Raw genomic sequence first — 24,986 nt, forward strand, 5'->3', positions numbered from 1 at the left:
GATTTATCTTGTCCAGGTAGTACAGTGGAATCTAATTACATGCTTTGTCTCTTACTCTTTGCTGAAATCCTCCAGGAGTAAGTAAAGTCGTCAGACGTACACCATGTACCTTGCCATTACTGCTTAACTCACATTTCACAAATAGTCTTTCTGAGCATGTGACTGACGAAAACAGTTTCCTGTCTTCAGGACTATCTAGAGGAACAGGTTCAGAAACAAGTAACAATTATTCAAGATAAAGGTACCAATAATAGATGTGTTCAAAAAGAGAAATGTGATCAAAGGGGAGGGTGGTCATTCTAACTAGGTTGGGGGGCTGGTGAGGAGCAAGTGGAGGAGCTTGAACTTGAGAGTTGAGCTGGATTTGAAATGGCTGTCAGATATCACTTGGTGAGTCAGGAGGATAACAGACTCACAGAGCCAGGCTACAGCTTGAACAAAGCGCAGGAGAGTGCTGGGGACTCAGAAGAGATGAAGAGACTGTACTTTTCAGAAAACAGCGAAGCAAGGCAGCAATTTTGCACGTGAAAGCCTTCTGTATTGTTTTACTGCCTCTTACCTCATCTCTCTACTATCTTTCCCCCTCAACATAATCAGATGGCTCTTTTAAAAATACTTTCAATCATGTTACTCCCCAGTAAAAGTAATCACTGTCTTCCCCTTGCACGTGGTAAAATATTTTCTGGAGCTTGAGCTCAAGGACCTCCTCAGTATGATCGTAATAGTTCTTTTGAACCATCCTTCCTATTAATCTACCGTAAAACTAGTTCATCAATAGTAAATCTGTCCACTATCTTCAGTCTTCTTTCATTTGCATGCTGATGTGCATTTGCTTTTACCTATCTGCCCCCACTACGTGTCTACATGATTCTACCACCAATCATCAAGCCTTTTATCACCTGTTTCAAGACACATAGCAAGTTCTGTGTCCAACAAAACGTTCTTCAAATCCCTGGGGAATTATTTCCTTTTCAAAATTATCTAGAGTACAGAAAGTACAACACTAAACTCTTAGCTATTTAAATAACAGGAAACAGAGAATATGGACAGGGAAGAAATCACAAATTAAAATAAAAATCTTCAGGGCTGAAAAACATAAGTTGTCAGGTCAAAAGTATCCACTGCTTTCCAAGTAAAATGAATAAAAAATAATTGCTCCAATACATATCATTTTGGAATTTCTGAACAGCAGGGATGAAAAGTATATTCTAAAATTTCCAGAGATACAAGTCATTGACAAATGGACAAAAAGTGATCAGAAATTTGGCATATTTGAAGGCTGTGGAAGAAGCCCTTTAAATTTAAAGGGAGAATAATTTTCAACCTAGGAAGCGTATCAACCAATCAGGGAATGTAAAAAATTCTCAGTGATGAGTTAATATAGCTTAACTTAGTTCTAGAGCCCAAGGATTAACTAACATCATATCCTTTTATCCAATAAATTGCAGAGCTCTAACTTCATTTTGCAAGCAGTTAAGCAATATTCTGCCCTTCCTAGAGCACTGTTTTATTCAACAATGATAGAAACTATTCTACAGATAAACAAGTCTCCATTTGTTGATGGACCCAGTGCTTAAGCCAAGACTCTCAGGAGGCTGTGGAAAGAATCTTCTCCTTCTGATGTCTTTCTGAAGTTGCCACCTCTTAAACAAAGTGGTTTCATCTATCCACAAAAAATTATAAGCGGAAAGATTTGAAACAGAATGATATAACAATTGTTGACAATTTTGAGTTTTTGAAGCTCATTAAATTATTTTGATATTTTAGAATTATTTTGTATAAACCAACATTCTCTATTCAAGGAAGTTAATTATTTTAAACAACACAACAGAGGTGATACTCAAGATGAGATGGGAAAGCACTGCTCACTCATTACTCCTGATAAATATATGTATATATTCATAACACACACGTATGCCAGATGTTATATCATTGAGGTTAAAGTGATACGTAATTTTTAACGCTATTTTTTTCTTTTCTCTATTATTTTAAGTAATACTTCAGACAAACACAAAATTTCTTTCACTGTAAAACCAATGGTCAAGTGTATTAATTCCAACAATTACATGGATTACATGACTGAAATATTAATATCCTAATCTGTTCCCTTGTTTTCAGGTATTCCTTTCCTTGTTCACTCCTTGTGTTATAGTTTCCTTGATCACACTTCACAGCAGCTAGAGAACCTTTTTTTCGTATTGGAGCATTTTTTAAAATGACTTCCAGGCCCAATCATTTTTGAATGGTGGGGAGGAAGGAGTAGAGAAGGTTGTTGAAAATATGATATCAACATTCATGAAAATGTTCCATTGTTCTAGAATATTATTTTTAGTTGCAGGAGAGAAAAACAAAAGGATAACAATATAAAAAGGTTGAACCATATGCAGATAAAAATAAAAGTGAGTATTTATGAGTATAAAAGCAATCTCATTTTAAACATGAGGAAAGAAAAAATTAAAAATTAAGAGTTTCTGAAGTATAATTATAATAAATTTGGGAACCATTGCCCTAAACAAACCCAAGTAGCCAGAGATCAAATTAAATATATTTTATGCTATTTAAAATAAAAGTTTATTTCTTGTTTAATTCATACACCAAATAAAGTAACATATTAAAATCTCAAAAAAGGAGAGGAATTGTATGTAGCATTTTACAATTTCCTATTTCCAGAACATATGTCCTAGACCCCCAGCTTTTATACAATGCAGGTTTTCCATTCCTCTCTTCCAATTAAACCTTTGGGATTACTCAAGCGTCAATGATACACTTAGATACTATCAGGCATTCAATACACGCTATGTGCCTTTGATTTACTTGACAAGTGACAACAAGGCTATATTGAGTTAAGCACAGACACTATCACTAAATGAATATTTGCAGGACCCGCCGGTGGTTATTGTCATACCAGAACAGGACTCTTGTTCAATATCCTGTCTGGGAAGCGGCCTCTACCAGATGCTTCCAAAGAAGGGCAAAACCACCCGTAATACAATTGTATGGACATGCAGTTCTGTACCCCTGAGGGAAGACAGTTCATGGTGGTTCCAGGAGGTGAGCCACTCCTACTCAGTTCATATTCCTATGAGGACTGGTCTCTTCAAAGAATACATTTTTAAAGGACTTTTTTGATGCCAAAATTATTTTAAATAATAAGAAATAAGCTTTGTTTCTATTAGAGGACTAAATTTTATTTCATTTAAAGAAGACAAATCACATGTTCAAAAGAATTATCATAAAATTCCTAGTAGGCATATAGATAAATAGTTTTACACACACTACTACTAACATAATAAAATAAAAATTGTGAAAAAAAAGAGGGTTACCTAGAATATTCTCTGCTACACTGGTGACTTTGAAAACTGAGTAATTTCTTCAACTTCAATAAACCTAAACTCCTTTTCTTTCTTTCCTTTTTTCCTTAGAAATCCTCCCCCCAACCCCCCCCCCACCCCCTACCCCAGCTACATGGAGATATGTCCACAGTGGCTTCTTGGCTTCTCTTTTGTCTGCTCGGGGCACCAGGCATATCTGTTATCACACATGCTCGAGTTGCTGCCAGCCATCTTTTCCTTTGAAGAGGTCTGCATAGGGAAAAAAGTACTACCGACCAGAGGCAAATTATTGGGTGGCACTGTTGGGATGCAAGGCAAGAAGACAGGAGCTGTGTTGTAAAACAGAGGGAAGAGAATAATCAAGAAACTCATTTTGAACCCTTGTGGTTGTGTCTCAAAACTACAAGCAATGGTTTAGCACAAGGGGAATTAGATAAGAATATGGATGGCAAGAATTGAAGGCTGGGGACAGGAGTGTCACCCGGGGAGAAGGGAGTGAAGAGGAAAATGCTCTAAATTCCTGAAGATACAATTAGAAGGAAGAGAAATTAGATGAAGTATAATCAACCACTTTCACTACATTTCCAAGAATGAAAAATTAAGATAATTATTAGACAGATTTACAAGCACCGAGTATCAGATTTAAAAGATTCTGTAGGAAGAAAAGAAGTGTGATTTCATTAAAATATTGACTTTAAAATAGGAATATTTACATAGAAATACCAAAGCAAATTATGAATATTAAAACACACTATTCTTAGGAATAATTCTAGTTTAAAGCCTTCAATTTTACCTTAGTGATTTTATTGTGGAGTGATTTGGATTGTTGTCTCTAGACCAGCAAAAGTGGATTATCATCACTCAGTCTTTGAAAGGAGAAGATTTTGTTTCCAGTCATTAATTTACAATATAGTTCTCTCAGTATCTTCCATTAGAGCTGATTTAGTAAACTTTTTCTCAATGTGAAAAGATCCTGGAGACCCTGATGTGTAAACTAGAGAATAGATTTGTTGGGAATTTATTTACATATTACTCACAATAAGTTCCAAAGATGAGAAAATGTTTGTCATTTCAGTACAAAGGATCACGACAGTGCTACATTATGAAAAGGGTATCTGGGGAAAGAATGAGTCTTAGAATCATATATTTACATGTTGTTCTTTCATTTTGAGATCTGGTCACTTGAATTTTATTTTTACATGGTACCTATCAAGAGTACGCATTCTTTTATTCCCCATGATGACAAGCAGCAATAGATTACAATAAGAGGTTATTATAAGAATTTCATTGATTTTCATACTTCTGCTTAGCCAAAAGACATGCTCCATGATTGGTTAAATTTAGATATTATTACACTTTTTACATCTTTCTTACACTACACAGTATACACTCTGTTTTACAAACATCTCTTTTACAGTTACAGTGTTACTAAGGTATATTACTACTGGCTTCATATGGGCAACACTTAGATTCAAGGAGTTTAAGTATTTTTATGGAAATATATAATTAGTAGGTGGTCATTTCTAAGTCAGAACCCAAGTCCTGTAATTTCAAACTGAGTGTAATTTCCATTAGGCTATTTGTGTCTCACCAGAAGGGGGCTTAATGTGTGCCTGGTTCCCAGCTCTTTCTTTGTATAGAATATGCAACTTCACTGAATGCCTGAGCCTAGTGACAAACAATGCTAGCATTTGCAATGCACATTAATATATAGACAATATGTTTGAAATACCAGGCGCTGTATTTGATGGTTTATAGATATCGTCTTTAATGCTTACAATAATTTTTAAAGATAGTTGATATTATCTCTATTTTTAGATAAGAAAATTGAGATTCACGGAGCTTAACTAACATGTCTGAGGTCACAGGTTGACAGAATTCATACCCATGTCTATTTAGTTTTATGCTTCTTCCAGGATCTCCTGCTTATTTAGAGACAGAACACCGCTTTATTTTTATGTGACTCTATTGTAAAGTCTTTTTATTTGCACTCCCAAATCCAAGGACCTACCAGTTGGTTAACTTATTTAACCTGCCTATTTCTCTAATCTGTTGGTTATATGTGTATATATACCCATTGTCTGGAAGACAAACATAAGACATCTAGTAAACATAAACATTATTGCAGGAGTGTTTTTTAAAAAGCAGCATTGCCCAAAAAACAGATTAATAATAGTTAAGGCATTCTAGAGTTGACGCTGAGGAAAAAGTAAAACATGGCTGGCAGAGATCTATAAACAGTTTACCTAGGGGGCCACCTTTATGTATAGTTCTTTTTATCAAAATCAGTTGCTTCTTTGCAATAAATTTTGGGTCTCTTGACAGTAGTCTGATAATAGAAAGCTACCTCTAGCGTGTTTCTGACCCCATCCTGCAGACCAGAAAACCCTCAATGCCCCCCTGCCTCACTGGTCATTTTGTGAATAGGACGTAGAAGCAGGGTAGAAGGAAGGCAAACTAGCCCCTGTGCTCTGAGGACAAACTCATGCATTCTGGTTGCATCCCCAACTTCCCAACTAGGGAAGAAGCTATTAAATAGCTATTTGAGCTTGTATTTACGTGGAAGTATCGTGTTCTTGCGCATAATAAAAATATTCCCAGTAGGTGGTTCATAGTTCAGTTGTCATTTGTTTCCTGAAGCCATCCCATTCCAAAAATAGTTTTCCTTCTACTTTCTAAATTTCCACAGTATTTCATAACTTTATTATAAAATTTATCAAGCCCTACTGTCATGATTGATTTCTCTGCCCTCCTCAGTTGATTCTCAGACATTACATTAATGTTCTCCTTGGCAGGGGCTCCCCGTATCTTACTCATTTACCTGATTTAAGTAGGGCCCTGGCTTCAGGCTCTGTAGGAGGCACTACTCTTAGGAACATTCATTTAATATCTGAATCCAGTTACAAACAATTATATCATTTTCATAACGTCTTGGGAAGTAGCTAATTGCTATTACCCCTGAGTCTACTATACCCCAATGTTGTTGAAAAATGTCTATCTTTAGTTATATGTAAGAAATTATACGGAAAAGAGATGGAGAGGAGGACAATACCATCTTTGGCTTCCTTCCAAAGATCACATGAATATATCAGTGAGTTAAACATTTTAGAAACAGGAAATAGCTTTATCTGATTCAAGTTAAGTGGCTGGACTCAAAACTGTAAATTCCTCCAGTTTTTGTCTAGGATCTTCCTATATCCTGGATTATTTTAGGCCAAAAACAACACAATATGGACTGCTGGAAAATTGTATTGTCACGATAGCTGACAATCCAAACAGCTTTGGGAAAAGATCTGGGCTGTGCCTATTGGGTCACACAAAAAGAGCGTTACCAAGGAGACTCCATGGCTACCACAGAGATAAGTGGCTCAGGTAAAAGGGTAGGGAAAAAGCTGATCAGCCACCAGCAAACAGAGGACAATACTGTTAGCTGGTTCTTGGTTTGTTGGTTTTGATCTTGTTCTGCCTGCCTTTTACTGCCGTTAACTATACATGTGAAACAATGGTTGTGCAGTCAGTTACTGCCTTTTAATCAGTTACACCATCTCTACTGAAGGTCTTCATCACAAATCTGGTGAAACTCTGAGCTTTTTAAAACATTCAGGCTGTGCTATAAGTTACTGATTTGAGGCATTTCACAAGAATACTTGAGACTGAATCAGATGCAGATTTAATAGAAAAGCTACAGAAAGTTATCTAAGAAAAGTGTCTTAGCAAAGGGTTCATCCACTTTATTATGGTAAATTACTTAATTTTACTGCTGCTCACATCACAGTTTTTATGTAACTAAATGAACTCACTGAAGATATTTAAAATCTGGGTCAATTAACTTATTTCTCCAATTCAGTAGGACTAAGATAATATCTGTTTTTTTAAAGCAGAATGGCCATATTCAACCTTGTCCCATTATTGTTCACCTATGGAAGCAGACAGTAAGGCAGAGAACATAGCAGCAGATGCTGGGATGTGGTGATGGGAATGTGTGGGAGTTCTTTTTTGATTGTTTCAGTTTTCTCTGTAGGATACAAAATAATTATCTTAGATTGAGGCTTGTGGGGGGGGAGGAATTGGGGATTAAGAAATTATGGAATATTTGTTTTTGGAAGTATAGTATAATTGCATGGAAGCATGAAGAGCCAGTGTATTTGAGGTTAATGGTCTTATATTAAAAGTGGAATCGGTCAATAGGTCATGTGTCTCCCTCCAGCCACATTCAGCTGCAAGTGTTCAAGGGTTAATAAATTGGATGTGATAAGCCAGGCAAATTTGGCAAAGTCAGAGAGGTGCAAGGAAGTGTTTATAATGACTGACCTTAGAATTTAAGCTGGGTAAGGAAGGGAGAGAGAGATCAAGAGAGTGAATGGTAGTGAAATGATGGTAAATTTTAACATTGTAGAAATTAGAAATATCAAATTAGAGGAAATTATTTTGCCTATATGAGTCAGAATACCCATTCTTGATGTAATCATTAAAATTACCTCACTTGACAAAATTATATTCTATAAGACAGGGTGAGCACATCTCAATGCCAGGCATTATTTATTATAAATCAATTTAAAATATGTATGTATTATTTACATATTGGCAGGTAGCACTATGCCTAATTTATCTTAAGTTTAATAACCATCACAAACCCATTTACCGATTATATTCTTATATTTTAATCATTTGCCATTATGTTTTCCATTTTTTATTTCATTTGTCAACATTTCTAAGGTTTCAAATATGGCAACATTTATACTATTATACATGTATACACTATATTAATTAAAGCTTTCCAATTCTAAAATTATGTACATATATTACCCATTATTTGTGTGTAATCAAAACATCTCTATAGTTAGAGATATCGATACAAGTCAGGAGTACAAAGCCTCATTCAAGGGGATATATTCCATTTGTAAGGTGTAGTATACCTAAATGTAAATCTGTGTTTGTATGTATGTATGTATGTACGTATCTATCTATCTATCTCCATATCTATATTTCACCCTTGTATCTTGGATGCCCAAGGTTCTTCCACTGCTTATTCATTTATCTTAGAGCAGGTGGAAGGAATCACTCTAGTGACATTCACATCAATCAACTTTCTACTCATATGCAGTTCCTAAAAAGGTTAAAGGAAGAAAATCAGTAGCTTAACTCAGTGTTTTCCAATGTTGGATATGTGACAGAATCACTTGGTAAGCTTTTAAAAATTACACCTGGGCTCTGTCTCAGACCAAATCAAAATATTTGGAAGAGGTATAGGCTAGAGTTTTCCACTTATACACATCAAATAAGATTTTAATAGGCTGCCCATCAGTTTCAGTTGTAGGGATACCGTGATCCCATAGCCAATACAGAGATCTCTGTGGATCAGACTATTCTGATTAACGTTTTGACTCTGTGTCTAACCAAGTAAATGTGTTCACCTTGTGCTTGACAGTTAAGTGCTACCACCTGGCTTCTGAAATCCCCAGGATCTTAATGGCATTTAGAGATTCCTGTTTGATTGTAGCATTTTCCTGTAAAAAATGGCTTACAAAGAAGAGGCACAGTAGAGCACTTTAAAGATGGAGGTGAGGGGCTCCCTTCATTATTTTTCTCACAGCCTTGGTTAAGAGAATGTCTTTTAGACTCTAGGGAGTGTAGTTAAGGGATGAGGTTGGTAAGAAGGTCTTGTATGGTGAATTCATTCCAGTCACACTAAGCCTTTGGTTAACTGCCTTTACCATTCCAGTCACACTAAGCTTTTGGTTAACTGCCTTTACATTATAGTAAGAAAGGTATGGCAGTTCAGTTTTATTTGATAGAGATTGTCTTTGGTCCATATTTTAGTCAACCAGCCAAACACATACCATTCTCAACTCTTCAAACTACTACATTGGATCTAGAATATCAGCATGTCAATGAGTTTAACCTAACCAAACGTTACATTTCTTCTACCCTAGTCCCACACATATTCCTACGTTTCCATTGATATAAATGGTAAAATCATGCAATCTTTTTTGTGTGTGTGGCACTATCTCATCAATCAAACTTTGTATCTCATATTCTATAGCCTACTGAGACTGGAGTTTGATTATAAAGTCTGGAAGCAAGAAGAGAGGGTTAGTGGTAGCTCTAAAGAAGATCAGCACCCTTGGCAAGGCAACTACTTCCGGGATAGCCATTACAAGTTCTTCAGGTCAGGGAAAACTGATCTCTTCTGCAGGGTTAGAAGGGCTGCTTCTACTGGCCAAGCGGCCATGGTAGAGTTTGTGGCTTCAAGTTCCTTAGCTTCAGTGGAATTTGTCCATAAGTCTCTGTCCCAGTTTTCAAGGTCTTATTACCTCCCAAACCATGATGGTAACTTTAACAAAAGAAACTTTGAGAGGTTGAGAGTTGAATTTGTGTTGTAATTCAGCGATCTATAAAATGAGACTTAGAGAGTTTGGTTTTCAGAAGTCTTGATGACTGCAGGAAATAAAAGGAGTCACAGAAAATTTAAGGTGTCTTATATGGTCCTTGTGCTGAAAACTTAAATCCCTGAGCTCATTATTTTCCTTACCCACATTCTCCAGCACAAGTAACAGGAGGCAAACAACCCCGTTATTCTCCTCATTTTCACTAACACGTTCTACAGCAGCAAATACTTGGTCACCCAGAGTTGTGTCTTTAGACATTTAATTAAAGGTTCTGTAGGTGAAATTTGTATAACTGTTCTGTAACTGCATGGATTTCTACTATCCCCTTTTTCAGCAGGGTTATTACTGACTTTAAATTTAATCACATCAGAGAACCAAAGACATAACCCAGGACCAATTCAGAGAAACCATCTTTAAGATTCTGTGCCTTTGGAATCATACTTGGTACATAACATTCAGAAAGGTAGAATGAATGTAAATATAGTCATAGATAGATAAGCTTTTGGAGATATATATTATAATTTTTTAAAATAAGGAATTTGTTATAGATATTTGGCCATATATTGGGGCACGCTGTTAGGAAGTAACATATAAATATGTATGGATGTAAAATATAAATGATGAATCTATAAAATTTCTATCAGCAGGCACTGAAGATGCTTGGGTAATAGCAATAAAAGGAGAACAAAATTTCATCCCCCAACTTTCATCCTCTAGTCATTCAACAAAACACTAATCTAGTGAAGGGCAGCAGAATTTGCCAGAATACCCCAAAATGTGCTTCTTTGGCACAAGAATTATCTTGAGCTGATTATTTTTAAAAAGCAGGAGACATGAGAGAAGTTCTGAAAACCAGTAACAGTTACTCTTTCATAAGAGACATTTATAAGGGAAATCTCCCTTTGTAAAGGTGTCTCCTTCTATGTACCAGGAAGAGAAGGATGACAAACTCTTCAGAAACTTATCGTTGGAGAAGACATGGACTTAAATCTGCATGGCAGCATACCCCTGTTTACTGTGCTTTGCTTGAAAATCTCCCATAACTGCCCTCCCACAACATCTTCTCTTGTCTTTAGTTGAAGATGGTATTTAAGGTGGTGGCTTGAGCCATTTCAGAGAGTTACTCAGTTCTCCTAGGTCTCTCCCACGTGTCCAGGAGCTATACATGTTACTAAACTTCTGTTTATTTTTCTCCTGTTCATGTATCTTTAGTTACAGGGGGTGTCTCAGCCAAGAATTTAGAAGGGTAGAAGGAAAATGATTTTTCCTCCCCTACACTAGCTACTGCTGTGGGGAAATTTTGCAGATGTAATTGAAATTCTATAAACTTTGCAAGGTTATGGAGGACCACTTAAATAGTGAGCAAATGAAGCTCTTTATAGTCTGTAGAAGTCTGTTGAAATATTATTAGGTGTCCTGGGTTACTGGCGGCAGAGTGGGGCTGGGGAATAGAATAAGGATTTTAAGATATGCATCAAGATATTTTACTTTATCACAATTTCTAAACATAATAATACAATTATCAGGATTCCAGAATATTTAATTAGCAAGTAGTCAAAACCTGAAGTAAATTTTTGTACATCAAGTAGGGTGAGCAATAGAGAAATTCTAAGCAACTTTAAGATTATAAAATGATGATCTAAAATATTATGTTTCCCAGGTATATTTTCAAAACATTGTAAAATTTGGTTGAATAGACTTTGAAGTTATAGCTAAATGTATCTTGAATTTTATAGCTAGAATTTTTAAAAACTCAAATATTATATTGTAAAATATTAAATTTTCCTTTAATAAAACTGAATTACTAAATCCATAATTTACATTACTCTAATGTAGCAAAATTTACAAGATCCAGTACTCCCCAAACCAACTGCCATCTTTACACTGAAAAATAAACTATGAAAATTGGATCCATAAACAATTTTTGGATGGAACAGCTAAGTGATGGAAAGCCTACTGAAGACATTGAAAGTAGAAAATATAGGAACAAAAATAGGGTATAAAGAAATTATATAGCGAACATAAAAACACATGGGAAAAATATGATTTTGTATAAAAGGAATAAAAAGTGAGGAAATCTAATTAAAAGTTGATTCCTAAATTGCTGCACATTTATCACCATAGCAATTTTCGTGGATATGAAACAGACTTTTTCACTTCTGGCTTAAGTAGAAGTTCAAGAATGTGGATGACAGTTCCTATTTAATCATTTGGTATTTTTGCTAATTGTATTTGCCTTTGATTTGATGCATGTGTTTGAATGTCAATACACATTTGTACATCATCCTTAGCCTTAAGGAGACAAAGCTCTTTTACAGTGGCCTTCTCAGGAAAGTTAATTGGTTCAATTTAGAGAATGCAACTGTAAGGAAATTTCTGAGCTGTCTGTATAAATAAGTTTTTAAGCCAAGAACAGGTCTAGATCAAATTGTGAAGTGTAAGAAATGTTCTCAGTTCCTCGCTTCCCTACTCTGGTGATAATTCCTCACTGGGGCAGAGACCACATGTTCACCAAACAGCCTCTATCAATATTTGCCCTGAGGAAATTTCTGGGACATGTTCGTCTTAGATGGAGATAGAATCATGTATAAAATGTGACTAATAATATACACATAAATAAAGAGTAGCAGAAACCAGCATGACTTCATATTTTAGAGTATCTCTTATGAAATATGTTTTTACATAAGACCTTAACCTTCATCAAGCAAAATGAAAGATTCTTCATTATTGAGAATTCAAACATTATCCAGCAGAATTGGGTGGTTCTGTTTGTTTAGTTTGTGGTTTTGGATTTTAGAAAAGCTGTACCACTGTTCCCTGAAATTTTGTCGCACAAATAAAGAATTATTCCACATATGGGTTTTTTTTTAAATAGATCTTTATTGGTGTATAGTTGCTTCATAATACTGTGTTAGTTTCTGTTGTACAACAAAGTGAATCAGCCATATGCATACATACATCCCCATATCCCCTCCCTCTTGAGCCTCCTTCCCACCCTCCCTATCCCACCCCTCTAGGTCATCGCAAAGTACAGAGCTGATCTCCCTGAGCCGTGCTGCTGCTTCCCACTAGCTATCTATTTTGCATTTGGTAGTGTATATATGTCGATGCTACTCTCACTTCGCCTCAGCTTCCCCCTCCCCGCCCCGTGTCCTCAAGTCCATTCTCTATGTCTGCATCTTTATTCCTGCCCTGCCACTAGTGCATCAGTACCATTTTTTTTTTTTTTTTTTTAGGTTCCACATATGTGTGTTAGCGTACAGTATTTGTTTTTCTCTTTCTAACTTACTTCACTCTGTATGACAGACTCTAGGTCCATCCACCTCACTACAAATAAGTCAATTTCATTTCTTTTTATGGCTGAGTAATATTCCATTGTATATATGTGCCACATCTTCTTTATCCATTCATCTGTCGATGGACATTTAGGTTGCTTCCAAGTCCTGGCTATTGTAAATAGTGCTGCAGTGAACATTGTGGTACATGTCCCTTTTTGAATTCTGGTTTTCTCAGGGTATATGCCCAGTAGTGGGATTGCTGGGTCATATGGTAGTTCTATTTTTAGTTTTTTAAGGAACCTCCATCCTGTTGTCCATAGTGGCTGTATCAATTTACATTCCCACCAACAGTGCAAGAGGGTTCCCTTTTCTCCACACCCTCTCCAGAATTTATGGTTTGTAGATTTTTTGATGATGGCCATTCTAACCGGTGTGAGGTGATACCTCATTGCAGTTTTGATTTGCATTTCTCTAATAATTAGTGATGTTGAACATTTTTTCATGTGCCTCTTGGCTAACTGTATGTCTTCTTTGGTGAAATGTCTATCTAATCTTCTGCACATTTTTTAATTGGATTGTTTGTTTTCTTGACATTGAGCTCCAGGAGCTGTTTGTATATTTTGGAGATTAATCCTTTGTCTGTTGTTTCATTTGCAAATATTTTCTCCCATTCTGAGCGTTGTCTTTTCGTCTTGTTTATGGTTTCCTTTGCTGTGCAAAAGCTTTTAAGTTTCATTAGGTCCCATTTGTTTATTTTTGTTTTTATTTCCATTTCTCTAGGAGGGGAGTCAAAAAAGATCTTGCTGTGATTTATGTCAAAGAGTGTTTTTCCTGTGTTTTCCTCTAAGAGTTTTATAGTGTCTGGTCTTACATTTAGGTCTTTAATCCATTTGGAGTTTTTGTAGAGTCTTAGGTAGTGTTCTAATTTCATTCTTTTACATGTAGCTGTCCAGTTTTTCCAGCACCACTTATTGAAGAGGCTGTCTTTTCTCCATTGTATGTTCTTGCCTCTTTTTTCGTAGATTAGGTGACCATATGTGCGTGGATTTATCTCTGGGCTTTCTATCCTGTTCCATTGATCTATATTTCTGTTTTTGTGCCAGTACCATACTGTCTTGATGACTGTAGCTTTGTAGTGTAGTCTGAAGTCGGGAGCCTGATTCGTCCAACTCTGTTTTTCTTTCTCAAGATTGCTTTAGCTGTTCGGGGTCTTTTGTGTTTCTGTATGAATGTAAAATTTTTTGTTCCAATTCTGTGAAGAATGTCATTGGTAGTTTGATAGGGATTGCATTGAATCTGTAGATTGCTTTGGATAGTATAGTCATTTTCACAATATTGATCCTTCCAATCCAAGAACATGGTATGTGTCTCCATTTGTTTATGTCATCTTTGATTTCCTTCATCAGTGTTTTATAGTTTTCTGAGTACAAGTCTTTTGCCTTCGTAGGTAGGTTTATTCCTGGGTATTTTATTCTTTTTGTTGTGATGGTAAATGGGATTGTTTCCTTAATTTCTCTTTCTGATCTTTCATTGTTAGTGAATAGGAATGCCAGAGATTTCTCTGCATTAATTTTGTATCCTACAACCTTACCAAATTCATTGATTAGTTCTAGTAGTTTTCTGGTGGCATCTTTAGGATTTTCTATGTATAGTATCATGTCATCTGCAGACAGTGACAGTTTTACATCTTCTTTTCCAATTTGTATTCCTTTTATTTATTTTTCTTCCCTGATCGCCATGGCTAGGACTTCCAAAACTATGTTGAATAAGAGTGGCGAGAGTGGACATCCTTGTCTTGTTCCTGATCTTAGTGCGAATGCTTTCAGTTTTTCACCATTGAGAATGATATTTGCTGTGGGTTTGTCATATATGGCCTTTATTATGTTGAGGTAGGTTCCCTCTCTGCCTACTTTCTGGAGAGTTTTTATCATAAATGGGTGTTGAATTTTGTCAAAAGCTTTCTCTGCATCTATTGAGATTGTCATATGGTTTTTATCCTTCAATTTGTTTATATGGTGTATCACATTGATTGATTTGTGTGTATTGAAGAATCCTTACATCCCTGAGAGAAATCCCACTTCATCATGGTGTATGATCCTTTTAATGTGCTGTTGGATTCTGTTTGCCAGTATGTTGTTGAGGATTTTTGCATCTATCTTCATCAGTGATATTGGCCTGTAGTTTTCTTTTTCTGTGACATCTTTGTCTGGTTTTGGTATCAGGTTGATGGTGGCTTCATACAACGAATTTGGGGGTGTTCCTCCCTCTGCAATTTTTGGAAGAGTTTGAGAAAGATCGGTGTTAGCTGTTCTCTAAATGTTTGTTAGAAGTCGCCTGTGAAGCTGTCTGGTCCTGGACTTTTGTTTGTTGGAAGATTTTTAATTACAGTTTCAATTTCATTGCTTGTGATAGGTCTGTTTATATTTTCTAACTCTTCTTGGTTCAGTCTTGGAAAATTTTACTTTTCCAAGAATTTGTCCGTTTCTCCGTGGTTGTCCATTTTATTGGCATATAGTTACTTGTCATAATCTCTTATAATCCTTTGTATTTCTGTGGTGTCAGTTGTGAGTTCTCCTCTTTCATTTCTAATTTTATTGATTTGTGTCCTCTCCCTTTTTTTTCTTGAGTCTGGCTAAGGGTTTATCAATTTTGTTTATCTTCTCAAAGAACCAGCTTTTACTTTTATTGATCTTTGCTATTGTTTTCTTCATTTCTATTTCATTTATTTCTGCTCTGATCTTTATGATTTCTTCCCTTCTACTGACTTCGGGTTTTCTTTGTAGTGCTATCTCTAGTTGCTTCAGGTGTAGGGTTAGATTGTTTATTTGAGATTTTTCTTGTTTCTTGAGATGAGATTGAATTACTATAAACTTCCCTCTTAGAACTGCTTTTGCTGTGTCCCGTAGGTTTTGGGTCATCCTGTTTTCGTTGTCATTTGTTTCTGTGTATTTTTTTATTTCTTTTTTGATTTCTTCAGTGATCTCTTGGTTATTTAGTAGCACACTGTTTAGCCTCCATATGTTTGTGTTTTTTAAAGTTTTTTTCCCTGTAATTGATTTCGAGTCTCATAGTGTTGTGGTCAGAAAAGATGCTTGATATGATTTCCATTTTCTTAAATTTTCCAAAGCTTGATTTGTGACCCAAGATCTGATCTATCCTGGAGAATGTTCCGTGTGCACTTGAGAAGAAAGTGTATTCTTCCACTTTTGGTGGAATATTCTATAAATATCAATTAAATCTACCTGGTCTGTTGTGTCATTTAAAGTTTGTGTTTCCTTATTCATTTTCTGTTTGGATGATCTTTCCATTGATGTAAGTGGGGTGTTAAAGTCCCCTACTATTGTTGTGTTAGTGTTGATTTCCCCTTTCATGGTTGTTAGTATTTGCCTTATATATTGGGGTGCTCCTATGTTGGGTGCATAAACATGAATAATTGTTGTATCTTCTTCTTGGATTGTTTCCTTGATCATTATGTAGTGTCCTTCTTTATCTCTTGTAACAGTCTTTATTTTAAAGTCTATTTTATCTGGTACGACTGTTGCCACTCCAGCTTTCTGTTGATTTCCATTTGCATGGAATATCTTTTTCCATCCCTTCACTTTCAGCCTGTTTGTGTCCCTAGGTCTGAAATGGGTCTCTTGTAGACAGCATATATATGGGTCTTGTTTTTGTATCCATTCAACCAATCTGTGTCTTTTGATTGGGGCATTTAATCCATTTATAGTCAAGTTTATTATCAATATGTATGTTCCTATTACCATTTTCTTAATTGTTTTGTGTTTGTTTTTGTAGGTCTTTTCCTCGTCTTGTGTTTCCTGCCTAAAGAAGTTCCTTTAGCATTTGTTGTAAAGCTGGTTTGGTGGTGCTGAATTCTCTTAGCTTTTCCTTGTCTGAAAAGGTTTTGATTTCTCCACTGAATGTGAATGAGATCCTTGCTGAGTAGAGTAATCTTGGTTGTAGGTTTTTCTCTTTCATCACTTTAAGTATATCCTGCCACTCCCTTCTGGCCTTGAGAGTTTCTGCTGAAAAATCAGCTGATAACCTTATGGGGATTCCTTTGTATGTTATTTGTTGCTTTTCCCTTGCTGCTTTTAATATTTTTTCTTTGAATTTAATTTTTGTTAGTTTGATTAAGAAGTGTCTTGGTGTGTTTCTCCTAGGGTTTATCCTGTGTGGGACTCTCTGTGCTTCCTGGACTTGGGTGACTATTTCCTTCCCCATGATAAGGAAGTTTTCGACTATTATCTCTTCAAATATTTTCTCAGACCCTTTCTTTTTCTCTTCTTCTTCTGGGACCCCTATAATCTGAATGTTGATGCATTTAGTGTTGTCCCAGAGGTCTCTGAGATTGTCTTCAATTCTTTTCCTTCTTTTTTCTATACTCTGCTCATTGGCAGTTATATCCACCTTTTATTCCTCCAGCTCACTTATTCGTTCTTCTGCCTCAGTTATTCTGTTATTGATTCCTTCTAGTATATTTTTCATTTCAGTTATTGTGTTGTTCATCTCTGTTTGTTTGTTCTTTAGTTCTTCTCGATCTTCGTTAAACTTTTCTGGTATTTTCTCAGTCTGTGCCTCCATTCTATTTCCTTGATTCTGGATCATCTTTACTATCATTACTCTGAATTCTTTTTCAGGTAGATTGCCTATTTCCTCTTCATTTATTTGGTCTTGTAGGTTTTTACCTTGCTCCTTCATCTGTGACATATTTTTTTGCTGTCTCATTTTTTTTTTTTTTCTTTTTGATGAGTGGGATTGTGTTCCTGTCTTACTGGTTGTTTGGCCAGAGGATTCCAACACTGGAGTTTGTAGGCTGTTAGGTAGAGCTGGGTCTTGGTGCTGAGATGAGGACCTCTGGGAGACCTCACTCTGATGAGTATTTCCTGGGGTCTGAGGTTCTCTGTTAGTCCAGTGGTTCAGACTCAGAGGTCCCACTGTAGGAACTTCGGCCCAACCCCCAGCTCGTAAACCAAGATCCTGCAACCCGCGCGGGGCGGCAAAAAAAAAAAAAAAAGGAGAACAATAACAAAGTAAAAATTAAAATTAGACTAGGAAACTAACAGATTGTTAGAAAGAATATAAAAATAAAAATATAGATGAAACAACAACTGGAAGGTAAAACAGAACTGCAATAGTAAAAAAGAGGAGGAAGGAAAAAAACAAAGTTGGAAAAGGCCTTGGCTGTGGAAGGCGGGGCCTAAGCAGGGGTGGGGCTTGGGCGGTGGGCGGGGCCTCTGATTAGGACCCACAGGGCTGGGAAAGGCCCTGGAGGGTGTGGGGGGTAGGGGGTGGGGCTTAGGTTCAAGAACAGATGGGGCCCAGGGGTGCCTCCTGCCTCTGGTCTCAGAGGGTGGGGGACTCCACCTGGGAGCCCAGCAGACTTCCTGGGCTCAGTTCCTTTCCTGCTCCTCTGATCCTGTTGGGCCCCTCCCGCCTGCCTCTCCTGTTCTCCCCTGGGCCTCCCTCCTATGCCCCCAGGACCCATGTAGCCTGGAGGGGGCTTTGGAGGGCAGGGGACCTGGCCTGGGTGCTCAGCAGGCTTCCCTGGGCTCGAGTGGGTGGGGCAAAAGCCCTCGGCTCCTCTCCTTCTCCCATCCTGGAGGGCCCCTCCCACGTGCCTCTCCTGTTTTTCCCAGGCCTCCCTCCTACGCCCCCAGGACCAACACGGCCTGGAGGGGGCCTCTGAGGGTGGAGGACCTGGCCTGGGCCAAGAGTCGGGCAGACTTCCCCAGCTTATTGGGCAGGGGAAACACTGGGCATGCTCCCCCCCATCCGAGCCCCCAGGGCCCTCCAGGAGTGGGAACCCATCCCCCCTCTCAGCCACCCCTCAGGGGCACCGGTCCTGTCTGGCCTCCACTTCTCCTCCCACCTCAGCCCCTGCACATCCTACCAGTTCGCTTGGGGGTTCCTCTCGTTCCCTTAGGCATCGAGGTCTCCCACCAGCGTCCGGCAGCCGCCCTAGTTGTGGGGAGACGTGAACTCCGTGTCTTCTCACACTGCCATCTTGACTCCTCATACCCTCATATGGTTTTGACTGAGATTAGAGGTTGGTGTTTCCTAAGTTTCTGTTGGAAAATTCACTTTAAGAAAGATCCACGTGAAAGAGTCCCTTTAGATAAAAGGTGCAATAGAAGAGTGTACCCTTTAACCAGTGTCTTACTTTTAGCCTCAGCCATTTATTGAGATAGCATTTAATATATGCCTGGCATGTGGAAGGCATATAGTACACATTATTTGAATAAATGAATGCATCTATCCTACAGTGGGTGTGAAAAAATTACATTTACCCCAAAAGAGAGATTAAAATGAGTTTTATTAAAAACATACCTATAAACCATTAGCCAGACTTATCAAGAAAAAAAGGGAGAAGACTCAAATCAATAGAATTAGAAATGAAAAAGGAGAAGTAACAACTGACGCTGAAGAAATACAAAGGATCATGAGAGATTACTACAAGCAACTATATGGCGATAAAATGGACAACCTGGAAGAAATGGACAAATTCTTAGAAATGCACAACCTTCCGAAACTGAACCAGGAAGAAATAGAAAATATGAACAGACCAATCACAAGCACTGAAATTGAAACTGATTAAAAATCTTCCAACAAACAAAAGCCCAGGACAAGATGGCTTCACAGGCAAATTCTATCAAACATTTAGAGAAGAGCTAATACCTATCCTTCTCAAACTCTTCCAAAATATAGCAGAGGGAGGAACACTCCCAAACTAATTCTACGAGGCCACCATCACTCTGATACCAAAACCAGACAAAGATGTCACAAAGAAAGAAAACTACAGGCCACTATCACTGATGAATATAGATGCAAAAGTCCTGAACAAAATACTAGCAAACAGAATCCAACAGCATATTAAAAGGATCATACACTATGATCAAGTGGGATTTATCCCAGGAATGCAAGGATTCTTCAATATATGCAAATCAATCAACGTGATACACCATATTAACAAATTGAAGGATAAAAACCATATGACAATCTCAATAGATGCAGAGAAAGCTTTCGACAAAATTCAACACCCATTTATGATAAAAACCCTGCAGAAAGTAGGCGTAGAGGGAACTTTCCTCAACATAATAAAGGCCATATAGGACAAACCCACAGCCAACATCGTCCTCAATGGTGAAAAACTGAAACCATTTCCACTAAGATCAGGAAGAAGACAAGGTTGCCCACTCTCACCACTATTATTCAACATAGTTTTGGAAGTTTTAGCCACAGCAATCAGAGAAGAAAAAGAAATAAAAGGAATCCAAATCGGAAAAGAAGAAGTAAAGCTGTCACTGTTTGCAGATGACATGATACTATACATAGAGAATCCTAAAGATGCTACCAGAAAATTACTAGAGCTAATCAATGAATTTGGTAAAGTAGCAGGATACAAAATTAATGCACAGAAATCTCTTGCATTCCTATACACTAATGATGAAAAATCTGAAAGTGAAATTAAGAAAACACTCCCATTTACCATTGCAACAAAAAGAATAAAATATCTAGGAATAAACCTACCTAAGGAGACAAAAGACCTGTATGCAGAAAATTATAAGACACTGATGAAAGAAATTAAAGATGATACAAACAGATGGAGAGATATACCATGTTCTTGGATTGGAAGACTCAACGTTGTGAAAATGACTCTACTACCCAAAGCAATCTACAGACTCAGTGCAATCCCTATCAAACTACCACTGGCATTTTTCACAGAACTAGAACAAAAAATTTCACAATTTGTATGGAAACACAAAAGACCCCGCATAGCCAAAGCAATCTTGAGAAAGAAAAACGGAGCTGGAAGAATCAGGCTCCCTGACTTCAGACTATACTAGAAAGCTACAGTTATCAAGACAGTATGGTACTGGCACAAAAACAGAAATATAGATCAATGCAACAGGATAGAAAGCCCAGAGATAAACCCACGCATATATGGTCACCTTATCTTTGATAAAGGAAGCAAGAGTATACATTGGAGAAAAGACAACCTCTTCAATAAGTGGTGCTTAGAAAACTGGACAGCTACATGTAAAATAAGGAAATTAGAACACTCCCTAACACCATACACAAAAATAAACTCAAAATGGATTAAAGACCTAAATGTAAGGCCAGACACTATCAAACTCTTAGAGGAAAACACAGGCAGAACACTCTATGACATAAATCACAGCAAGATCCTTTTTGACCTACCTCCTAGAGAAATGGAAATAAAAACAAAAATAGACAAATGGGACCTCATGAAACTTAAAAGCTTTTGCACAGCAAAGGAAAACATAAACAAGACGAAAAGACAACCCTCAGAATGGGAGAAATTTTTTGCAAATGAAGCAACTGACAAAGGATTAATCTCCAAAATTTACAAACAACTCATGCAGCTCAATATCAAAAAAACAAACAACCCAATCCAAAAATGGGCAGAAGACCTAAATAGACATTTCTCCAAAGAAGATATACAGATTGCCAACAAACACATGAAAGAATGCTCAACATCATTAATCATTAGAGAAATGCAAATCAAAACTACAATGAGATATCATCTCACACTGGTCAGAATGGCCATCATCAAAAAATCTACAAACAATAAATGCTGGGGAGGGTGTGGAGAAAAGCGAACCCTCTTGCACTGTTGGTGGGAATGTAAATTGATACAGCCACTATGGAGAACAGTATGGAGGTTCCTTAAAAAACTAAAAATAGAACTACCATATCACCCAGCAATCCCACTACTGGGCATATACCCTGAGAAAACCATAATTCAAAAAGAGTCATGTACCAAAATGCTCATTGCAGCTCTATTTACAATAGCCAGGACATGGAAGCAATCTAAGTGTCCATCAACAGATGAATGGATAAAGAAGATGTCACGCATATATACAATGGAATATTACTCAGCCATAAAAAGAAATGAAACTGAGTTATTTGTAGTGAGGTGGATGGACCTAGAGACTGTCATACAGAGTGAAGTAAGTCAGAAGGAGAAAAACAAATACCGTATGCTAACACATATATATGGAACATAAAAAAAAAAAAGGTCAGAAGAACCTAGGGCCAAGACGGGAATAAAGATGCAGACCTACTAGAGGATGGACTTGAGGATACGGGGAGGGGGAAGGGTAAGCTGGGACAAAGTGAGACAGTGGCATGGACATATATACACTACCAAATGTAAAATAGATAGCTAGTGGGAAGCAGCCACATAGCACAGGGAGATCAGCTCGGTGCTTTGTGACCACCTAGAGGGGTGGGATAGGGAGGGTGGGAGGGAGGGAGATGCAGGAGGGAAGAGATATGGGGACATATGTATATGTATAACTGATTCACTTTGTTATAAAGCAGAAACTAACACACCATTGTAAAGCAATTATACTCCAATAAAGATGTTAAAAAATAATAATAATAAAATTAAAAAAAAAACAATCAAAAAACATACCTAAAGCAGAGGTATGTTTGCAGGTATGGCTTCAATGTGATCAAGTAACCTCAAAATCCTTTTTGGAAAGAAATAGGTTATTTATAATTTTTAAGAAACAGAATAATCATGTTTAGCAAGATTACATCTACAAAAATGTAGTTTTTAGGCCTAGAAAATATTGATGCCCAGCCCTTGTTTTAAGATAAAATTTTGTTCTCCCCCCTGCCCCAAATTCTTAAAGCCAATTATTTAAATTCACGTGAATATTCAAGAGATATCTCTGGCATATAGGACTTAAAAGAATGGAGGTATGGAGGTACTTTCTTTTTTTTTTTTTTTTGGCTGCATTGAGTCCCTGTTGCTGTGCGTGGGCTTTCTCTAGTTGTGGCGAGCGGGGGCTACTCTTCGTTGCGGTGCGCAGGCTTCTCATTGAAGTGGCTTCTCTTATTGTGGAGCACGGGCGCTCGGTGCGTGGGCTTCAGTAGTTGTGCTGCATGGGCTTCAGTTGTTGTGGCTCACGGGCTCTAGAGCCCAGGCTCAGTAGTTGTGGCTCACGGGCTCTAGAGCGCAGGCTCAGTAGTTGTGGCTCACGGGCGCTCTAGAGCGCAGGCTCACTAGTTGTGGCATGTGGGCTTAGTTGCTCCACGGCATGTGGAATCTTCCCCGACCAGGGATCGAACCCCTGTCGCCTGCATTGGCAGGGGGATTCTTAACCACTGCACCACCAGGGAAGCCCTGGATATGCTTCTTTTAAAGTAAAAAGTAATTTCACAGCTATCAAAAGATTATAAATCCTAGATAAAGTGAAGTTAATACCAAAAGTAATAAGCTTTTCTGCTTGTATGTCCAATATGTTTAAATTGATTCAGATAGTATGTAAGACTCCTCTTTACAGCAATCTAAATCAAGAAACTTTCCACCTTGATGAGCCCATCTTTACAAATGGCCTCAGGTTTTCAACCTCCCACTCCAGGCCTTTCTAATACATGCTAATAATGTGCAATACTATTATATCATATCCTAGATACATAACGTCATGTTGTGTTCATTCACATGAAACATGAACCCTTGTTTTGATTAGATATTCATCAACTACTTTAACGTGTACTTTTAAATGAAATCAGTAATCTACTTGGAAGAGAGAGATAAATTTATGTCATGATTTATGAGTAGTAAAATGATACCTTGACTACAAAACAATTGCATCCTGATACTGACATGATGAAAACTGCCACTAACAGCAGAAAAACAAGATTATAGTATTATTAGAAAAAAAAAGTCGATGTTACCCAAAATGCCAAGGGAAAAGGCAAGAAAGTATTCCACTACTCTGAGTCAAACACTGATAATACCTGAAGTATTTACATCAGCTTTCCAGTAATAAGCAAAGTTGCTTATCCATGGCTTTCAATAAAATACACAATTAAAAACCATGCAGGCTTTAATTTATTTGGCCTAAAGTGCAATAACATTTTTGGCCTTCTTTTTAAGGTGGAGCTAGTTTAAGTAGATAGCTCATTTAGGCTGAAAAGTTAATATAAAAAGTAGAACATACTAGATGTCTTAAGAGAATAACAAAGTTCTCTGAGGATCCTAAGGAAATTACATAATTGCAATTACATAATTGGAATAGGAATTGAAAAGTTTTTGTTCCTGTTTTCAGCATGAGTTTAAGAGTTGTGTGTCTTACTGGTAATGTTTCGACCAGTTAAGTTGGTGGAATGAGAGCTTTGCAACCTAAAGAAACAGTGAAGAATGCCATAGATTTAAGAGGGGGGTCAGATCAGAAAAGAGGAGGAAGTTAGACTCGAAGATTGTGTGTGTGTATGTGTGTGTGTGTTCATGTGTGCATGCAATGGAAATTCAAATAGTAATGTATATTGAAGCAAATAGGCGGAAAGCAGGAGAAAAACACTGATAGGCAAGTCTTAGTTTGAGAGAGTAAATGAATTTCCCCCTCTGTCTTTGGAAGATCAACTCCAAAATAATGTAGAGGTACACTAGACAAAGGAGAAAATAGAGAACAAATAAATTGGGAGCTGATGCATATTAGTGGCTTCAGAAGGAATTGGGATTGGATGTGTAAGTCACTGAGAATGTTACATCTGTAGGTTTTTGTAATAATTTGATGTAGTTTGTTGGAGACAGTAAGATCAAGGATAACAAGAAGTCTTTACAAAAAGAATGCTGAAAAAAATAGCATTCATTTCCCATCATGTATGTTTCAGCTATGCCTAAGGCACTGTGCAAGGACTAGAGATATGAGATATACATAATGTATAGTCTCTCCACTATGAAGCATAATGTTTACTTAGGAAGATGGACAGTTAACTACAAGACAATGATGTGAATGAGAGAGGTACGAACGAGGTGCTTTGGAAACACAGAAGCACACATGTATACTGGGGGAACATGGAGAGCTTCCCAGAGGAAAAGATAGCAGGTTTTCTTCAGGTGAAGATGAGATTGTGGCTGGGTGGAATTTTATGTTAAGCAGTGCTTGTGCTTCTGAAACACCTGGAATATAGTGTTTTTAATAGTGTCTTTAATAGATGGATTATGTGAG

The sequence above is a fragment of the Eubalaena glacialis genome, chromosome 8 (genome assembly GCF_028564815.1).
Source record: "Eubalaena glacialis isolate mEubGla1 chromosome 8, mEubGla1.1.hap2.+ XY, whole genome shotgun sequence".
Taxonomy (NCBI): Eukaryota; Metazoa; Chordata; class Mammalia; order Artiodactyla; family Balaenidae; genus Eubalaena; species Eubalaena glacialis.